Source organism: Kogia breviceps, chromosome 13 (genome assembly GCF_026419965.1).
Source record: "Kogia breviceps isolate mKogBre1 chromosome 13, mKogBre1 haplotype 1, whole genome shotgun sequence".
Taxonomy (NCBI): Eukaryota; Metazoa; Chordata; class Mammalia; order Artiodactyla; family Physeteridae; genus Kogia; species Kogia breviceps.
The window spans coordinates 42421610-42441160 of record NC_081322.1 but is presented as its reverse complement, the minus strand read 5'-3'; positions in this window follow the sequence as shown (position 1 = coordinate 42441160).

Below are 19551 nucleotides of genomic sequence, written 5' to 3'. Positions count from 1 at the left end.
CTTCCTTCCCTAAGTCTGTGTTTCTCAGTGTGATACTGGACCCCCTTTATTTGAATCACTTGAGATGCTTGTTAAAAATAGAGATTCTTCAGCCACAGACCTACCAGAATCAGAATCTTCTGGGGGTGAGGTTGGTTGGGTGGGTGGGTGTAAAGACCAGAAATATGCACTTTTAACAAGTGCCTCAGGTGATTCTGATGCTCCCATAAGTCTGAGCACCATTGCCCTAAGTACAAGGTATTGTAGGATTAATAAACAAGGCCCATGAATGCTCAGCAGTTAAGAGCACAGACCTTGAAGCCAGGTTGCCTTAGTTTATCACTAAATGTATGTTCTGGGCATGCTATTTAACCTCTGTGCCTCAGTTTCCTCATCTACAAAATGGGAAGAACAGTCTATTTCAGAAAGTTGTTGTGAGGGTTATATGAGTCAGTATATGTAAGGTGCTTGGAACAGAGCCTGGCCGTGTAAATACGATGTGTATGCTTCCCATTATCAGAAAAGTATGTACTTTCCAACAAAATGATACATTTCTATATATAGCCTGTCTTATTGTAAGAAGACCTAACCCGCAGAGTTTGTTCTTTATTTCCTTTCTCCTTTTCTGTTTTAAAGGAGTAGACACTTCAGGATAGGGTATTGCCTTATTGCAGGGCCAGCCTGCACAAAGAAAGCTTAGATCTTTTGCCACATGCTGCTGAGCCAGAGATCAGTATTCAGCCTTTTGTACAGCTTCCCCATAATTAAAATCAAATAAAAAGGGCAGGGATTCAAATGAGTCTAATGTGTTTTCTCACTTACCAGAACGTGTTTGGATAGCTACAAAGAGTAACAAAACAGCCTATTGTAGCCACAGTCCTACAGCCAAGTCATCTCTTGTCCCAAGTCTCTGTGGCGATCACCTTGAGTGTGGGGCCTCTCCTTCCTTCCTACTCTTGTCTCCAGGACACTTGTTAGCCTCTGGTGGATGGAAAACATTCCCAAGACCAAACCAGAGAGTTTATAGCTCTCCCTCATAGAGTGAGATGAGCTTTGGCAACTGATCACTCGAGGATGAATCCTTGACAGCAGGTGTGCCTGGGAGGTTTAGGAAGGTTTTTTGACAAAGGGTTTCATGTTGGTGTGTGACTCCAGACTGGATATGATTAATGGACTCTTTTAAAATTAGACTTTTGTCATGTGACTTCTAGAAAGTTACTTAGAATTTCTATTTCCCTATTCGTAAAAAGGAACTTAGAATGTTAGTGCTAGAAGGAACATCTAAGAATTTAATACAACTCAGTAAATTTTTATAAAGAAGCTAGGTCCACAGAGGTTGAGGGCCTTACTTAAGGTTAAAGAGCATGTAAGTGGTTGGGTCAGGAATAAAACATGTGGAATTTAGTTAATTTTGCTATTAACAAAGGGATAAAATTGGGGAAATGATTAAATTTTTGCTTGAAGGCCAAAAATTTTAATGCATTGGTATTTTACTTTTTTGGTTTAATTTCTGACAATCTAGCTAATGAATAAAAACAAATCATTATTTTCTAGTATTTCTAATACTATCTAATGAGAATATAATAGAAGCTTTGCTGTTAAACATAAGACATAGAATTTTTATGGCTTCTGTGAATACATATTTTTCATAATAATTTGGGATCATAATTTTAATTGATGTTTTAATGAAAAAATTCTTTTAAAAAATTATTTCATTATGGTATATGATTACATCTCAATTAAAAATGATTCTAATTTTCCATCATTCATCAAAAGTATATTTCAATTCCATGAACTTTAATTATACTTAAAGATTTTTAAGTATAGTTTCAGATATACAGAAAAGTTGCAAGAGTAGTATAAAGAATCTCCTGGATAGTCTTCACCTTAAAACATTACATACATATAGTATATTTCTTTAGTTCTATTCATGTATCCACTTTTTTTTTTTTTTTTCTGAGACATTTAAGAGTAAGTTGCAGGCATGATGCCCTTCTAACCTTAATTCTTTTTTTTTTTTTTTTTTGCGTTACGTGGCCCTCTCACTGTTGCAGCCTCTCCCGTTGCGGAGCACAGGCTCCGGACACGCAGGCTCAGCGGCCATGGCTCACGGGCCCAGCCGCTCCGCAGCACGTGGGATCTTCCCGGACCGGGGCGCGAACCCGTGTCCCCTGCATCGGCAGGCGGACTCTCAACCACTGCGCCACCAGGGAAGCCCTAACCTTAATTCTTAACTGGAAAGAGTAGACCACACCCAGTAACTCTTAGAGTAATCCAGTATCAGTCTTTTCAGCAGCACCCACTCAGGCAGATAATAATCATTGTTGATAGCATCCTTTTCAAATTGTAGCATCTTCTGACTTGAACAATGGTAGATAAAAATCTAGCTGTAAGAATTATTAATACAGTCTTTTCGCTCAATAGGTATTTACTAAAGAGTATTTTGGTGCCCTAAATGAATGAAAGAATAAAACATGTTCATAGTTTGCTCATTTGAGAGTTGCTGAGCTCAACAAAGATTTCTCTGTTTTTCCCCCTATTTTCCCCTAATACACTGAAGCATTTTCTTTCAGAGTGAGAAGAGAATTTAAAATAAAATTGCATTTGCTTACAGATGAATGATCAAAGGATCAAATCAGAGATCTAAAACGACCAGTTCTGAACTCTCTAAGGATTCAGTTTTGCTTTCTGAGGTTTCATTATTGTGTTAGCTGTTTCTTTTTTGCTGAAGTTGCACTGAAATTGGATGGTGTCAAACAGATCTTTAAGAAGTTTCTCTTACTTGCATTGTCTTCCAAATGATGTTAACATTCACTGGATGCTTGCAGTACTTAAGGAAACCCTTTCCCTTGTCAACCTTGAATACACATTCAGTCCAGATCTCCACATGAATCCTGATTGCCTTGGCATCAATAGCAATAGAGTTTGTGAGATCATATAAGGGTATAGTGGACAATTAACACAGGAGCCCTTAGATTAAAACTGCCACAGGAGCTCTGAGTGGCAAAAGAGGACAGAGGGCCAGTAATAATACTTGGCATTTATTTAAGCATTTAAATTTCCAGTGCTGTCTTTTCCAAACAAAGCACCCTTGGGTAGAAAGTTAGTTATCATCACTATATAGATCAGCATAAATAATCAGAGCACAAAATGGCCTGTTGTAAGCCAAGCTCATGTCTATGAGCAAGAGGGTTTTATAGCAACAAATTGTTGGCAACAATTAGACCCTTATTCCTGGTTTTAAGCAAAGCCTTTAGAACACAATTGTTTCTCATATTTAAGAGGACAAATTTGTGAAAGATGTCTAAACCTTAGTTATAACCTCATCATTCTGTGCTCCCTGATGTGAAACTGGCCTCTTACCAGATGAATAGAACATGACCTACTGTTTTCGTAGCATCAAATATTGTGAGGGTATTGCCATCTTTCTGGTGCCGATGTGTCTTTGGTTATTTAAGGTCTGAAGAAAAATACTTTATAATATGAACACAAGTAAAATACACCTTATTTTTGTTGTGTTGATAGTCCAAAGACTACTGGTAAAAAAAAAAAAAAAAATCCCAGCTATCCTTATTGCCTTTTGTAGAAATGTAGTATCAGTGAATATTTATCAAGCTCCCTTGCTACATGAGATACTCTTTTACGTATTCCTGAAATGTGGAAATAAATTTAAAAGTTGATGATGCAATTTGATTAGTCTGCACTATGATTTATGAGGCTGTGATTTTTCCACAAAGGTAATGTTTCTTTTCATACTTTGAGTGATACAGGATAGCAACTAGTTAAGGACAAGAGCTTCCAACATTAAACAGAAAATTTCCAGTGTTTTTTAAAAAAGAACATGATTGGACTTCCCTGGTGGCGCAGTGGTTGAGAGTCCTCCTGCCGACACAGGGGACGTGGGTTCGTGCCCCGGTCCGGGAAGATCCCACATGCCGCGGAGCGGCTGGGCCCGTGAGCCATGGCCGCCGGGCCTGCACGTCCGGAGCCTGTGCTCCGTCCGCAACGGGAGAGGCCACGGCAGTGAGAGGCCCGCGTACCGAGGAAAAAAAAAAAAAAGACATCTTGACTGTAAGCAATGAGCACTACTAATTATCATCTTGACTGGATTCTCTCATGTTCTGTTTTTTGTTTATATGTATTTTCTCAGGTGTTAATTCATACACCTGCTCTTTTTGTGGGGGGAGGGTTGGGGTTTTTTTCCCTTGGAGGGAGGTGCTTGCTTCAGTGTCACAGAATTCCTATAATGATTCTTCACATAATTTTCTATATGGAAGTCACTCTGGTAGGTTGGGAACACAAATGGGTATCACCCGTGGCTTTTCATAAGCCTCTGATAACTTTAGATATACTTTAGGAAAAAGAAGAAATATCTTACTCACATTATGCTAAATTAACAGCAGCTATTTATCTCTCATGAACTCGTGTTCCATGAAACACTGCCCAGTATCTGATAAGCAACTAGGTAGTAGGGGACTATGTGTTACTTATTACTGTGTCCTTCAGTGTCAAGCATAAAACAGTACACATTGTAGGAAATTGATACATATTTGATGAATTGGAACAAGTCATTGAAAAAGTCCAGTTTGCAGATAAAAATTCAGTACATAAGGGCAAAAAAGGATTGACTTGGGGGAACAAAGCAACCTCACTTCTTCTAATGTTCCTAACATTAAAACCACATATATTTCTATTCAGAAAGTATATTACCAAATCCAATTGGGTGTCATTTAAAGCTTGGGGGGAAAATATGTAGTAATAAAAAGTAATTTTAAATTTCTTATGTATTATTGTGTTTGATAGTTTTCTTTGGAGAAGTAACAAAGGTTCTTTTTTTTTTTTTTTTTTTTTTTTTTTTTTTTGCGGTTCGCGAGCCTCTCACTGTCGTGGCCTCTCCCGTTGCGGAGCACAGGCTCCGGACGCGCAGGCTCAGCGGCCATGGCTCACGGGCCCAGCCGCTCCGCAGCATGTGGGATCTTCCCGGACCGGGGCACGAACCCGTGTCCCGTGCATCGGCAGGCGGACTCTCAACCACTGCGCCACCAGGGAAGCCCCAAAGGTTCTTTTTTAACTGTCACGGAAAGAAAGTGTTGCATCACTAGTGGGGATATGGGGACGGGCAGCAGAAGCTTCTCAGGGTGCTTAATTATATCAGTCTAACTTACTGTCACCAGTGTCACATCTGGATTAGTCATGAGATAAGTTTAAGAAATGTCTAAAAATGGCAAATTATACCATAAAACTTAAATGTAAGTGCCGTTATGATTAAAGAAATGAATGAAAGAAAAAGCCTCATGACTTTTAAGCAAGTTCTGTAACAGACATCAGCTGTTTCATTTATAAAATGAGAGGAATGGATTGGATAATACTAAGGTCCCTTCCACACAGCTTGCTTAATGCTTTTTCAGAAACAAAAAGGTCTCGTGGCTGAGACAAGGAATTGACAAGAAACAGTTCCTATGAGAATAGTGAAAAGGATGATGATAGAAAAATACATAGTATCACCCTTCTGTAGCCCTGTACCAGACACAGTCGTTATTTACCTGATGTCATCCACAATTAGAGCATTTTGCCAGAGTTTGCCCTTAAAGGGGTTTACTGTGTTCTGGAAATGGACTACACAACAGTGTGGCAGTCAGGAGATTTTTGCTTCAGTCCTGGACCAACTTTCTGAGCTTCCTTTACTCTGCAAGCTGTTAGTCCGGGATTTAAATGTTGGTGTTCTCCACTATATCGTACGTAACCTCTTACAGGGCAGGGATCACACCCCATTCAGGTCTGTATCCCATTCTACCTTGCATAGTGCTTTGCAGATAGTCGGTACTCAATAAATGTCTTTGGAATGATCTCTTTGTTAATGAAATAATAATGAAACCGAACTCTTATTTTTTTTCCTCCTCTTTTATTTTCCTTTTTGGCCACTGTGTGTAGCTTGCGGAACTTCCTCAACCAGGGATCAAACCCGCGCCCCCTGCAGTGGAAGCACAGAATCTTAACCACTGGACCACCAGGGAAGCCCTTGTGTTTTTTTTGGGAAACCAAACTCTTAAATAGAGGTTCACATAAAGGAATATAATATTCAAATAGTACCTACCACCTAAAATGTATGCTTTTCCTTATGCTCATTAAACATTTGACTCTTTCTTCAGAATCACATCGGGTTTAGCCTTCTCCATGAAGCACTAATTGGTTGTCACAGCCTTTGATGATGGCTTCTTCTTATTTTTTTGTACCACTCAGGTGGCTGAGCGTATTGGGTCTCTATCACATTAGATTTTCAGTTCATCATAGGGAAGAGGAGTTCAGTGTCTCCTTGTATCCTGTAAGCATGGCGCCATCATAGTATAGGTGCTAAATAATTTTTTGATGATGATCTCAGTGATCGTAATGATCAATAATAAGTGATTTACTGTTGAGGGTTCAGATCAGTTGCTTATAGCAAACCCCAAATACTTCACTTACATGTTTTCTAGGAGGCAAGTGCTTTGGGAGTGACAGCTTTGCGCCTGTGTTGCTCAGTACAGGCCTCCCTTCCAAATCCTTGCACCCTGGCTCAGCTTGTACCCAGCCGTAGCCTTCTCTATATTTTATTGTCATAGTTTTTCTGGAAGCCAGGGGATTTGGAGAAAGAGCAAATGTTAAAAAAAAAAAGTCAAAATGTTTTTCCATGAGTTAACTGTGAATATACTGTACAAAGGGTAACAAAAGAATAGACATTATAGACACTGCAGTTCAGTATAATCTAATGGGACACTCTGGATACACACAATTGAAAATATGTAAGAATGTATAACATAGAAATACAAATGTATATATGATATATGAACAATTCTATCTCTATACTCAGAGCCAGAAGTAGTCAAAGAAGGCCTGATGGAAGGAGAGAGGCAAGAAGAGGGGAGAAGGAAGGAAGGAAGGAAGGGGAGGTGAGATGAGATGAGATGAGAATGGGTCCTAGGAAGGAGGGATGGTGCTGTGTGAAGCTTTGGGGTGAGTGGGGATGACCTCTGTGTGGTATATTTAAATGACTGGGTTACTGGAGTGGCGCTTACGTGCCACAGCAGGTTAAGAGACTGGTAGAGTAAGGAGGAAGAGGTAAACTGAAAAGGGACCAGAAGGCTCAGTGTAAATAATGGACACTGTCTATGAGGAGCTGCTTACAGATGTCCGATGTATTGAAAACAGCACTTGAGGAAGATGAATTGCACTATAACAATAATAGCTAACATTTATTGAACACTTACTATGTGCCAGATGCATATATGTAAGTGATTTATGTATTAGCCCATTTCATCTTACCACAGCCCTATTAGGAAGACACTGACATCTCTATTGTACAGGCAAGGAAACTGAGGCGAAGATCTGTTAAAGTGCTTCCGAATAGAAGACCTAGAATGTCAACTTGGGCTGTCTGACTCTAAACCTGGTGTTCCTACCCCTTATGTGACGTGGCCTCTCTTTCCATAGAGCTCTTTTTTAAAAAAATTTATTCGTTGTATTTATTTTTGGCTGCATTGGGTCTTTGTTGCTGTGCGTGGCTTTCTCTAGTTGCAGCAAGCGGGGGCTACTATTTGTTGCGGTGCGTGGGCTTCTCATTGCGGTGGCTTCTCTTGTTGCAGAGCACAGGCTCTAGGTGCGCAGGCTTCAGTAGTTGTGGCACGTGGGCTCAGTAGTCGTGGCTCACAGGCTCTAGAGTGCAAGCTCAGTAGTTGCGGTGCACTGGCTTAGTTGCTCCGTGGCATGTGGGATCTTCCCGGACCAGGGCTTGAACCCGTGTCCCCTGCATTGGCAGGTGGATTCTTAACCACTGCGCCACCAGGGAAGCCCTCCATAGAGCTCTTTACCTACGTGACAGAGAGCAAGGAGATTCCTGAGGAGGTAGGTTGTGGTAGTCTGAGGCATATAGTGATTAGACCCTGAGCATGGACTGTGATCACAGAAAAAGTGAGGAAGGGATGAAATTCGCCCATTGGAGAATCAATCAGACTTGCTTAGATATATTTGAAAATGCAGAAGAGAGAGATTAGGAAAGTAAGGATGTTTGTGTCTATATGACTTAATTCCAAAAATATTTATTGAGCACTTACTATATGCCAGGAACTGTGTTACATGCTGGGGCAGGAAGAGTGACCCAAGTAGGTGAAGTTCCTGCATTTATGGAGCAAGATTGTGTTTTTAGTTTAAAAAAAAAAACAAACAGAAAAACAGTTATATGCAGAGACGAAGTCTAGAAGGAATCCAACAAACTGGTAACACTGGTTGTTTAGGAGGGGAAGAAGATGGAAACGGGCATGGGTAGAAGGGAAACCAGTGTTATGCCTACTGGATTTTAACACATCATGTGTAATCTATTCAAAAGTCATAATTATTTTTTTAAAACTGAGATAATAAGACTGTGTACTAAGACATATATGTGTATGTGTGTGTGTTTGTGTATATTTGCCTGTGTATGCATAGACTTTCTGGCATTTCATACGAAGAACTAGCGAAACTGGACGCTCTTGGAGAGGGGAATTGGGCAGGTGGGGAATAGAGGTAGGAGGGTGACCTTTCACTCTACACTCTTTTGTATCATTTGCATTTTTATGAATTCAGTTACTAAATATATTTTATATATATATAAAAGTATTAATTTAGAAATTGAGTTTTGAAAATAGTGAGCAGAAACCTAGGAAGAGAGGTTTTTTATATACAAAGAAAGTCGCTCAAATTTTTGACACTTTTTATATACTAGCTGTGCTTTCTCCAAGTTGTAGCATTCAAAGAATGTTACAAACTTAACATTCAAAGGAATAGTATGTGTGTGTGCACATTTGGTGTAGGGAAACAAGCAAAAAATGTTGGTGTTTGTGAAAATAAGGGAACTGAAGTATTCTGGCCTTTGGCTAATGTAGGAAAAACTTCTCAGCTATGAAAATTCTCTAGATAAGGTTTCAAAAGACGCCTGAGGCAGTTTCACTTCATACAATAGACACACTGTTGAAATAGGTTCAGCTGGTGGCCAACCTCCACCCAAGGCTTCAGGGGTTTTGTGCTTTCTTGTACACCTAACCCCGACATGACAGCTTGTACTAGGCTTTTAATCTGAATTGATCCACTCAGTCCCAAACAAGTTTGGATCATGAAACCCCTTATTCTTTCACAGAACTAGGGGGGCCAAATTTGGTGAAATCATGATTAGAAAATTTAGTTTTGTTACAGATATTTTAACTTTCAGAGTTTTAAACAGCTTTACTGAAGTAAAATTGATGTACAGAAATTGCGCAAGTTTTGGTATGGGTACAGCTATCACCACGGTCAAGATAACAGACATATCCATCATCTGTAAAAATTGTGCCTTTTTGTAATCCCTCCCTCCTGTCACTCCAGGCCCTCTCCCCTCCCTAGGCAACCACTGATCTGCTTTCTATCACTATAGAATAGTATGCATTTTCTAGAATTTTATATAAATGGAATCATTCAGTATGTACTCTTTTGTTGTCTTCTTACACTCAGCATAATTATTTAGAGGTTTATCTATGTTGTAAGTACCAAGAATTTTTTTTCATTAAAATATTTGAGATTATAAGTCCACATACAGTTGTAAGAAATAATACAGTGAGATCTTGTATACTCTTTACCCAGTTTCCCCCAATGGTAACTTCTTATAAAACTATAGTACAATATGACAACCAGGATATTGGCATTGATACAATCTACTAATCTTATAGTCTTTTGTGTGGGTACATTTAGTTCTATAGTTTTTTTAAATTTAAGAGTAATTTATTTGTTATTGATTCCTTTTTAATTTTTATTTTATATTGGAGTATTGTTGATTTACAATGTTGTGTTAGTTTCAGCAAAGTGATTCAATTATACATATACATATATCCATTCTTTTTGCATATAGGTTATTACAGAATATTGAGTTTCCTGTGCTATGCACAGGTCCTTGTTGATTATCTATTTTATATAAAGTAGTGTGTATATGTTCATCTCAAACTCCTAATTTGTCCTCCCCCACACCAGTTCTATACAGTTTATCACAAGTAGGTTCATGTATCCACCACCTCCTTCAAGATACAGAACAGTTTTATCACTGCAAAGTTCTCATTTTGCCCTCCTATAACCTCACCAACCTCCCAACCCTCACATCAGTTTGTTCCTTTTCATTGCTGAATAGTATTCCATTGTGTGAATATGCCATAATTTGTTTTTTCATTTACCTATTGCTGGACATTTGGGTCATTTCCAGATTTTGACTGTTAACAAATAAGGCTACTATAAACATTGCATTACATGTACAAGTCTTTGAATGAACATATACTTTCACTTCTCTTGTGTAAATATATAAGACTGGAATGACTGATTCATGTGGTAGTTGTATTCTTAACTTTTTAAGTAACTGACAAACTTTTTCAAAGTGGTTTTACTCACTAGCAGTACATGGGAGTTCTAGTGGCTACACATTCTCTCCAACACTCCAGCCTTTTTTAAAAATCAGCTTTGAGGGACTTCCCTGGTGGCACAGTGGTTAAGAATCCGCCTGCCAATGCAGGGGACATGGGTTTGATCCCTGGTCCAGGAAGATCCCACATGCCATGGAGCAACTAAGCCTGTGTGCCACAAGTACTGAGCCTGCGCTCTAGAGCCTGTGAGCCACAACTACTGAGCCTGCGCTCTAGAGCCTGTGAGCCACAACTGCTGAGCCTGCATGCCACAACTACTGAAGCCCATGCACCTAGAGCCAGATCTCTGCAACAAGAGAAGCCACTGAAATCAGAAGCCCGCACACCGCAAGAAAGAGTAGCCCCCGCTCATTGCAACTAGAGAAAGCCCATGTGCAGCAACGAAGACCCAACGCAGCCAAAAATTAAATAAATAAATAAATAAATGTATTTATTTTTAAAAATCAGCTTTGAGATATGATTCACATACCATACAATTCACCCATTTATTTAAAGTATACAATTACATTGTCTTTAGTGTATTTACAGAGCTGTGCATCTGTCACCACAGTCAACTTTAGAACATTTTCATCATCCCCAAAAGAAACCCCACATCACAGCAAGGTCACTGACTCCTCATTCACTCCCCAGCCCTCAACACCAGTCCTACATAACCACTAATCTACGTTCTGTCTGTGTGGATTTGCCTATTCTGGACATTTTACGTAAATGGAATCATACAATATGTGGACTTTTGTGACTGGCATCTTACACACATTAGTGTTTTCAAGGTTCATTCATGTTGCAGCATGTATCTGTACTTCATTCCTGTTTATTCCATTGTGTGGTTATACCAGAAACCCACTCACTAGTGTGTGGACATTTGGGTTAATTCTACACTGCAGCCTTTTATTTTTAATTTTTTTATTATTATTTTTTGCTTTAAAAAATTTTATTTTATTTATTTATTTTTGGCTGCGTTGGGTCTTTGTTGCTGCATGCATGCTTTCTCTAGTTGCGGCGAGTGGGGGCTACTCTTTGTTGCGGTGCGCGGGCTTTCTCATTGCGGAGCACAGGATCTAGGCATGCAGGCTTCAGTAGTTGTGGCATGTGGGCTCAGTAGTTGTGGCTCGCGGGCTCTAGAGCGCAGGCTTCAGAAGTTGTGGGCACACAGGCTTAGTTGCTCCACGGCATGTGGGATCTTCCGGACCAGGGCTCAAACCCATGTACCCTGCATTGGCAGGCGGATTCTTAACCACTGCGCCACCAGGGAAGCCCTACACTGCAGCCTTTTAAATTGCAGCCATTTTTATAGGTATGTAGTGATACCTCATTGTGATTTTTAGTTTGCGTTTTCCTAATGATTAATAATGCTGTATGTCTGAAAAAGTCTTTATTTCATTTGGTTTTTGAAAGGTATTTTCAAAATACTGTGTAGAGAATTCTAGGTTTAGAAGTTTTTCCTTCATTCCTTTGAAAACGTTCCGGCTTGCACTGACAAGATATTTGCTCCCATCTTTAGCTTTGTTCCTCTGTAGGTAATGTATCTCTTTTTTCCGTTGGCTGTTTTTAAGATCATTTTAATCACTAATTTTAAGCAATTTGATGTTTCTTCATGTTTCCTGTGTTTGGGGGTTATTAAAATTATTGGAACTGTGAGATTTTAGTTTTTATGACACTTGGGAAACTTCTAGCCAGTCTTCCTTCAAATATCTTCACCGTTCAGGAACTCCAATTACATGTACATTTGGCCTCTTGAAGTTCTATTAAGTTAAGGACAACTTAATAGGATATGTTCTAGGAGCAGCAAGGAGCCAGCATACCTGGAGTGGAGTATCCAAGGGGAAAGTAGATGAGGTTAGAGATGAGGGAATAAAATTGAGTGAAATGGGGAACTATTGGAAGATTCTGAGCAGAGGGTTTTATATTTTTTTCATTCCCTCTTACTATGCCTTGCACTTCTGTTCAGTTAAGTATTTGTGGACTGATTTCAATGGGAACCACGTGTGAAAGTGCTGACTTAAGAGTTACATACTACTAGTGACGACTGCTGGATAGTCCTAGGGCAGCCAGAAGGGGAGTTGTTTTGAGGCAGATAAAACAGTGGAAACTTCAGCTACACCACGTAGCTAAAAATAATTTAGAAATACCATTAAGATAACTTACATACTTAAAAAAAGGTCTTCAGTCCCATTGTCTCATTCTTTGGAATGGAAATAAAAGAGGCTTCCCTTTGTCTACTCCGACAACACGTGATAGCTTTTTATACTATGACCACAAGCGGTGCATCACAAATATAGTGTCACCGAGTCATATTGTAGTGTTTTTAAAAGGAGAGTACAATGTTAAGATCTTATAATTTAATAAGAAAGAATCTGATCAAATTTCCTTCTAGGGCATAGAACAGTTAGCTACTAGATTAGTGACTTATTGGTCATAATTGTCAGGTGCAAGAAAGGTTAGACTGTGAAGCAACCACTTTAATTAGGTTCTACAATGATAATTATTTGAAATGTGATGACCTGCTTCTCAGCTGTAAGAACCTTATGTTCTAGGAAGTGAGTGTTGTTACACTTGTTTATATGTATTTTAATAGCAAGTTTTATAAATGCCTAATAAATAAAATCTTCAAAAAATTACTCAGAATTATTCTGCCTTAGCATAGAGTTCATCTCCTCAGCACAGGCGGTACCAGAACTTCAGTGTTTTTTGAACAACCTCATGAATGAGTGAGCTGTGTGGTGGGTTAGCGTCTGTCCCCAAATGCATTTGGATCCCTGTTTTCTTTATCAGGGTAGCGCGGCTTCCACAAAGATGGGAAAATGACACTCGTGTCATGTCTCCCCTCCCCGTTCCCGTTTCTACATTCTAAAGTACAGAGCTCTATCAGCGCTACAAAACGTCTGCTGACTCCTATCAGTCCCAAACTGTTACCAGCTTGCAACCAGATAAGGACAGAAACTGAGGGCAAGCGTTTAAGAGCTTTTATAATACTTGGCAGAGTAATTTGTCGGTTGAACTTTTAAAAATCAGGCTATATCTTTTTAAAAATTCATTTTCATAGTAATTGACTTACAGCAGTTTACATATGACAGACTGGAAACAAAAACTGGTCCTTCATGTCAAAAATGTTAACAAACACTGTTCTAGATGACCCTTTAGCCCAGATACCAACAGAAAAAAGGCCTAGTGATTCCTGCATCAATCCCGCCTTGTCTTTTTGAATGTGTGAATTCCATTGGCCTGTCTCTGAACTCACCTGGTCTTACTGCAACCGTGGCCTCCATCCTATGTTTGCATCTGGGCCGAAACACAATATACTCAGCCCAGCATGTCTCCACAGGGCTGTGCCTGCCCAGAGGGAGCTGTCTTCTAAATTCATATTACTGTCCCTGCATGGTATAGAGTATGGTAGGTGGCTCAAGGGGAGCAGTGAGCAACTGCAAGAACCTTTCTGTTAGATTCTCTTATTTACTATAGTTCTGTAACTTACTTTTCTCACTTAACATGTTACAAGTGTTATCATGCCAACATAGACCTATAAGTTTTTTGTTTGTTTGTTTGTTTGTTTTTGCGGTACATGGGCCTCGCACTGCTGTGGTCTCTCCCATTGCGGAGCACAGGCTCCGGACATGCAGGCTCAGCAGCCATGGCTCACGGGCCCAGCCGCTCCGCGGCATGTGGGATCTTCCCGGACCGGGGCACGAACCCTTGTCCCCTGCATCGGCAGGCGGACTCTCAACCACTGCGCCACCAGGGAAGCCCCAGACCTATAAGTTTTGATAGCTTCAACACATTTCAATGTACGATTATTTAACCAGTTCCCCACAGGCCCACAGGCCTATGTTAAACAATTCTTTCAAATTATAAGTAAATAAATTGAAGAGGTTTGCATAAGTTTATTCTTTATGAAAGTGCCCATAATCTCACAGTCTCAGCAGAGCAAATCTGGGTTCCTTTATCCACCTTTTGGCTTGTTAAACTCAACATGTCCAAAAGCAGACCTGTTATCTCCTACCCCAGTCCTTTTCCCTTTCCTGAACTGTCAGTAGAGCCAAGCCAGAGAACACTAGGTTTTCTACTTACCCCTTTAGTGTCTCATGTTTATCATTTTCTGTTGCAGTGACTTCACTGCATTAGTTGTAACATTTCTTACCTCTCCTCTTAGAAGGAGTCTAACTGGTCTCCTGACATCCAGTTTTTTTTCTCCCCCCTTGGCCGCACTGCACAGCTTGCAGGATCTCAGTTCCTTGACCAGGATTGAACCTGGGTTGTGGCAGTGAAAGCCCGGAATCCTAACCACTAGGCCACCAGGGAACTCCCCAGCCTAACTTTCTGCAATCCATTTTGAAGCTCCCTCCAGGATTTTTTGCCCCCAAATTCAGTTTCTTCAAAAAATTTTCCTTATTATACAGAACACTTTAGCTGATAAAAATTTCTAGAGTCAGCTATGAGCCACCAGTAGCCAGTACTGGGGTGGGGGTGGGGGGCAAGCCAAGGGGGAAATGAAATCCAAATTTGGCACCGAAGTACCCACTGGCAATCTTCCCACTATCTTAATCACTTTCCCTCCTTCCTCCGCACTCAGTCCCTCCACCCAAATGGAGATTCTTGCTATTTCTATAGCAAGCAACTCACTTGGGACTCTTTCAAAAAGGATCTGCTTAGAAGGCTACATCCTTGTTTGTTATTTAGTATATTACCACAGCTCTTAGCTCAAAGATGACCTTCCATTAAACCTTTCCTAACCTCCCTGGGTAAGAGGCTCTTGCAGCACGTCACTATCAGATCGCTGTTTTGTTTTTAAATACAGCAGCTTCTTATTAGTTATCTATTTTATACATATCAGTGTATACGTGTCAATCCCAATCTCCCAGCTCATCGCCCCCCCCACGTCCCCCCTTGGTGTCCATACGTTTGTTCTCTACCTCAGATCACCTTTTATAATCTACTTCCTCTACTAGAATGAGATTCTAGGAGGGACAGTGATTATGTCTTACTCATTTCTATATTCTCAGCATCTAGCACTATGTCCTGCATTTAATTCACACCCAGTATTTTAAACTATTCATGTAGTTTTACCTAGTTAGTATAGTGAGCACATTTCCTTTAAAATTTTAATGTACTTGCATAGACATTATGACCAGATTAACTTGGACCCTAATTTTTTTTTTTTTTTTTTTGGTGGTACGCGGGCCTCTCACTGTTGTGTCTTCTCCCGTTGCAGAGCACAGGCTCCAGACGCGCAGGCTCAGCGGCCATGGCTCACGGGCCCAGCCGCTCCGCGGCATGTGGGATCTTCCCGGACCGGGGCACGAACCCATGTCCCCTGCATCGGCAGGCGGACTCTCAAACCACTGCGCCACCAGGGAAGCCCGGGACCCTAATTTTTTACATCTAGGTTGTTTCTACAAGTGACTTCGTATATGGCTATGTATCTACATAGTCCCCCAAGTTAAAAATGCACTGCCAGATCATCCTTCCTAGGAACTGTTTTCCAGGTTACCATCATTGAATTGGTATAGATTTCCATAAGAGCTTCACCAGCATTAGATCTCATTATTTTTCCTTATTTTGCAGGCTTCTAATCCTTGCAAAATATTGAGGGCTGGTTGGGGAAAATGTTGACTGGGAGATACCATGAGCCTGTGTGGAGCATCAGGGTGAAAGACATCACAGGCTTAATGAAGGCAGCCAACTTCCAGGGTTCACCTCAACCTTACTACTATAATGCTAAAACTAAAGTCAGAAGAAGCAAATGTACTATCAAGGATGGGGAACTAATTCTTGAATTGTAAATAAAGTAGGTGAAATAACTGAGTTCCCAAGTTTTAGGTAGCTATAAAAGGGAGACTTATTTGGAAAAGAAGGTTTAGCTGAGAGACTGCATAGTGATGAAGAAAATGAGCCAGTTTTGAATCTAGACATTTCTACTTGTGCAACCTTGGGCAAGTTACTTTAAACAGGACAGTTTGGGGAATGTGTTTCAGTCTTAAGTTTCCATTAACTAAATCCTCCTCCCCACGGACAGGAATAGTATGTTATCAGAATAAAGGAGACAAACCATATGGTCATTTCAGTGGATGCAAAAAGTGGGCGAGAAGGGACGGGGGGTGGGGGGGTGGGGGAAGGAGTCTGCCAAAATTCAATACCCATTCATGAGAAAAACAAACTAAACAGAAGTCGACTATGTAAAAGGTCTCCATCTAGGCATCTACATAAAACCAATAGCATTCTTTTTCTTATTTAATAAATATTTATTTAATACAAATACATTTAAAAAAATTTAATTGGAGTAAAATTGCTTTACAATGTTGTGTTAGTTTCTGCTGTACAATGAAGTGAATCAGCTCTATGTATACCTACACCCCCTCCCTCTTGGGCCTCCCACCCACCTCCCCCAATCCCACACATCTAGGTTGTCACAGAGCACCACACCGAGCTGAGCTCCCTGTGCTGTACAGCAGGTTCCCACTAGCTACCAATAGCATTCTTGATGGACTGCTCTTTTCTTCCTAAAATTGGGATGAGCATGCCTTAACAGAAGACCAGGATAAGGCTGAGGCGAGGAAAGCCCCTAGGGAGCAGAATGCAAGGACGCACTCACTCCCAGATGCCCATTTACATCACCCTGACACTACCTCCTTGAATTCTGCTCCCTAGGTTGTCTTCCCAACCTCATCTTAGTAGGCCTGCTCTTACCACTTATACTCAACATGTATTAGAGGTCCTAACAGGGCAATAGAGAAGAAAATAAAAATTTTTTAAAACCAGTGAGCTTAAGCAAGGTCTCATGATACAAGAAATAAAATTTTTTTTAATTGTGTAATTTAGCAGTTGGAAAAAAAACAATCCCATTGATAGGTTTTTAGCGTCAAGAAACCTAAAATAGTTATGACATAATCAAAATCACACAAGACATTACACAAAGTATTGCTGAGAAAAATTAAAGATGACAGATGGATTCAACTCAATGCTAATTAATCATAATGCCCATCAGGCTTTTAAAAAATAGAAATCAACAGGCTTACTTTAATATTTACACAGAAATACAAAGTACACGAAATAGTCAAAGCAGTAAGTAGACCTACACTTACACGGTCAACCTAATTTATTAAAAGGCACCAAAGTAATTAAATGGAAAAAGCACAAATGGTGCTGGATTAACTGATCATATGGATAAAAATGAAACTCGATCTCTACTTTGTATCACTTGGAAAAATTTGAGATGGATCATAGATGTAAAAGCCAAAAATTATAAAGCTTCTACAAGAAAACACCACCATCACAATGTGGAAGAAGGCAGATTTATCCACAGAAAAGATCCATTAAAAAAGTTGATAAATTAAGACTTGAAATTAAGAATGTCTACTCATCAAAACACTATTAGAAAAATGAAGAAGACAGACTAGAAGATATCTGCAAAATACTAGACCAAAAAATTGTATCCAAAATATATAAAAGTCCTGTATCTCATTAATAAAAAGCCAACCTAATTTTAAAATATACAAAACTTATTTTCATTCAAAGAATATAGTAATGGCTAATTGACACAGAGCATGTTCATTAGAGAAATGTAGATTAATACAAGGTACTATTACATACTCAGAAGCCACAATGCTTATATGCAAATGTTCATAGCAGCTTTATTCATATTTTCCCAAAATTGGAAACAAAATGTTCATTAACAGGAGAATAGCTAAACAAATTGTGGTACATTCATACAATGGAATACTACTCAGCAATAAAAAAGAAATACATGGTTCAACCTCTCAAAACTTTATACTAATGAAAGCATTAAGTGATTCAATTTAGTTTCAGAGCTGGGGTGGGGAGGGAAACCCTAGTCTATGGTGAAAAAATATGGATAGTAGTTAAATTACCAACTCAAGTAGGGGTAGTGCTTTGTTGCTTAGGTAGGGGTATAAGGGAACCTTCCTTCGTCCTGATATGGCTGTGGGCTAAAAGTATCCATTTTCAAAATTGTAGTTAAGATTTTTATATTTCAATTTTTTATAAATCTTACCTAATAAGAAGAGGTGTGCATAACGGACAGATGAATGTACCAAAGCAGATCTGACGACTATCGAAGCTAGGGTGTGAAGGTGCAAGGTACAATTTTTAAAAAATATACATCCAATTAAGATGTTTAATTACAAATCTTGACCTATTTTTATGGGCTTCCTAGCTCACATATCCAACAGTATATTGGACATCTCTTGACACTACCAATGGTTTTCTTCCAGTCTTAGTCACATAACAGATCTCTATGACCCTGCCTCAATTTCATTCTAGGTTTCTGGTTTCAACAACTCAGGAAAATGCTAGATTGCAAGAAGTAGTCTGAAGAGGGTTCAGTTTGGGGTAAGAATTGACACTTGTCATCTTGTAAAGGACTAATAAAGTAGACCCTAAGGAGCAAACCTAAGTGGGAAGAAACTAGAAAAGTATAACAAACTGATGATGATCAACAGTGGACATGCTTGCAGTGAACTCAGAAAGTCTCTGAAGGTAGGAATGGGCGGATAGAATCCAAAAGACCAATACTTCTTCCATTATGACAAAAAGGGTAGATGAGAATGTCAAGTTTGAAGGTGTGTAGCCAAGAAATGGTGAGTTATCTGGCTAGGACAATAAAAGCCTCTTATCTTTCATAGTGTGATATCACATTTACCTATTTTTCAGATTATGTCCCTGAATCTTTTTAACACCAAGTGTCTGCCAAACTCAGTTACCTGTTCATGTAAAAGAATCTGGTGCTGTAGGTATTGCACACATGTGTAACAACCTGCTTTTCTACGATCAACCCTTTTTAACTCAGATGATGAGATACGTACCTGCATGGCACAATGATCAAAAGCTTGTAACTCTGTTCTAGTTAATAGAAATAACCATGAGTTAAACTCTGCCCCCACCCCACCATCAAGAGCCTATTTCATAATAAATGTTAGACTATTACACCTTCAAACTTTTCACTTTTCTAGCTCCAAACTCTAGCATTATTATTCTTACTACTTACACCCTTTCTACTCTTTGATATCCTGGTATATAGCCCAGATGATTTCCTTTGAGCTTCAGGTATGAAGCCACTAACAAAAAAATGTTTAAATCTGTTCTCCCAGGAGCTTAGAGATCTTATCTTTAT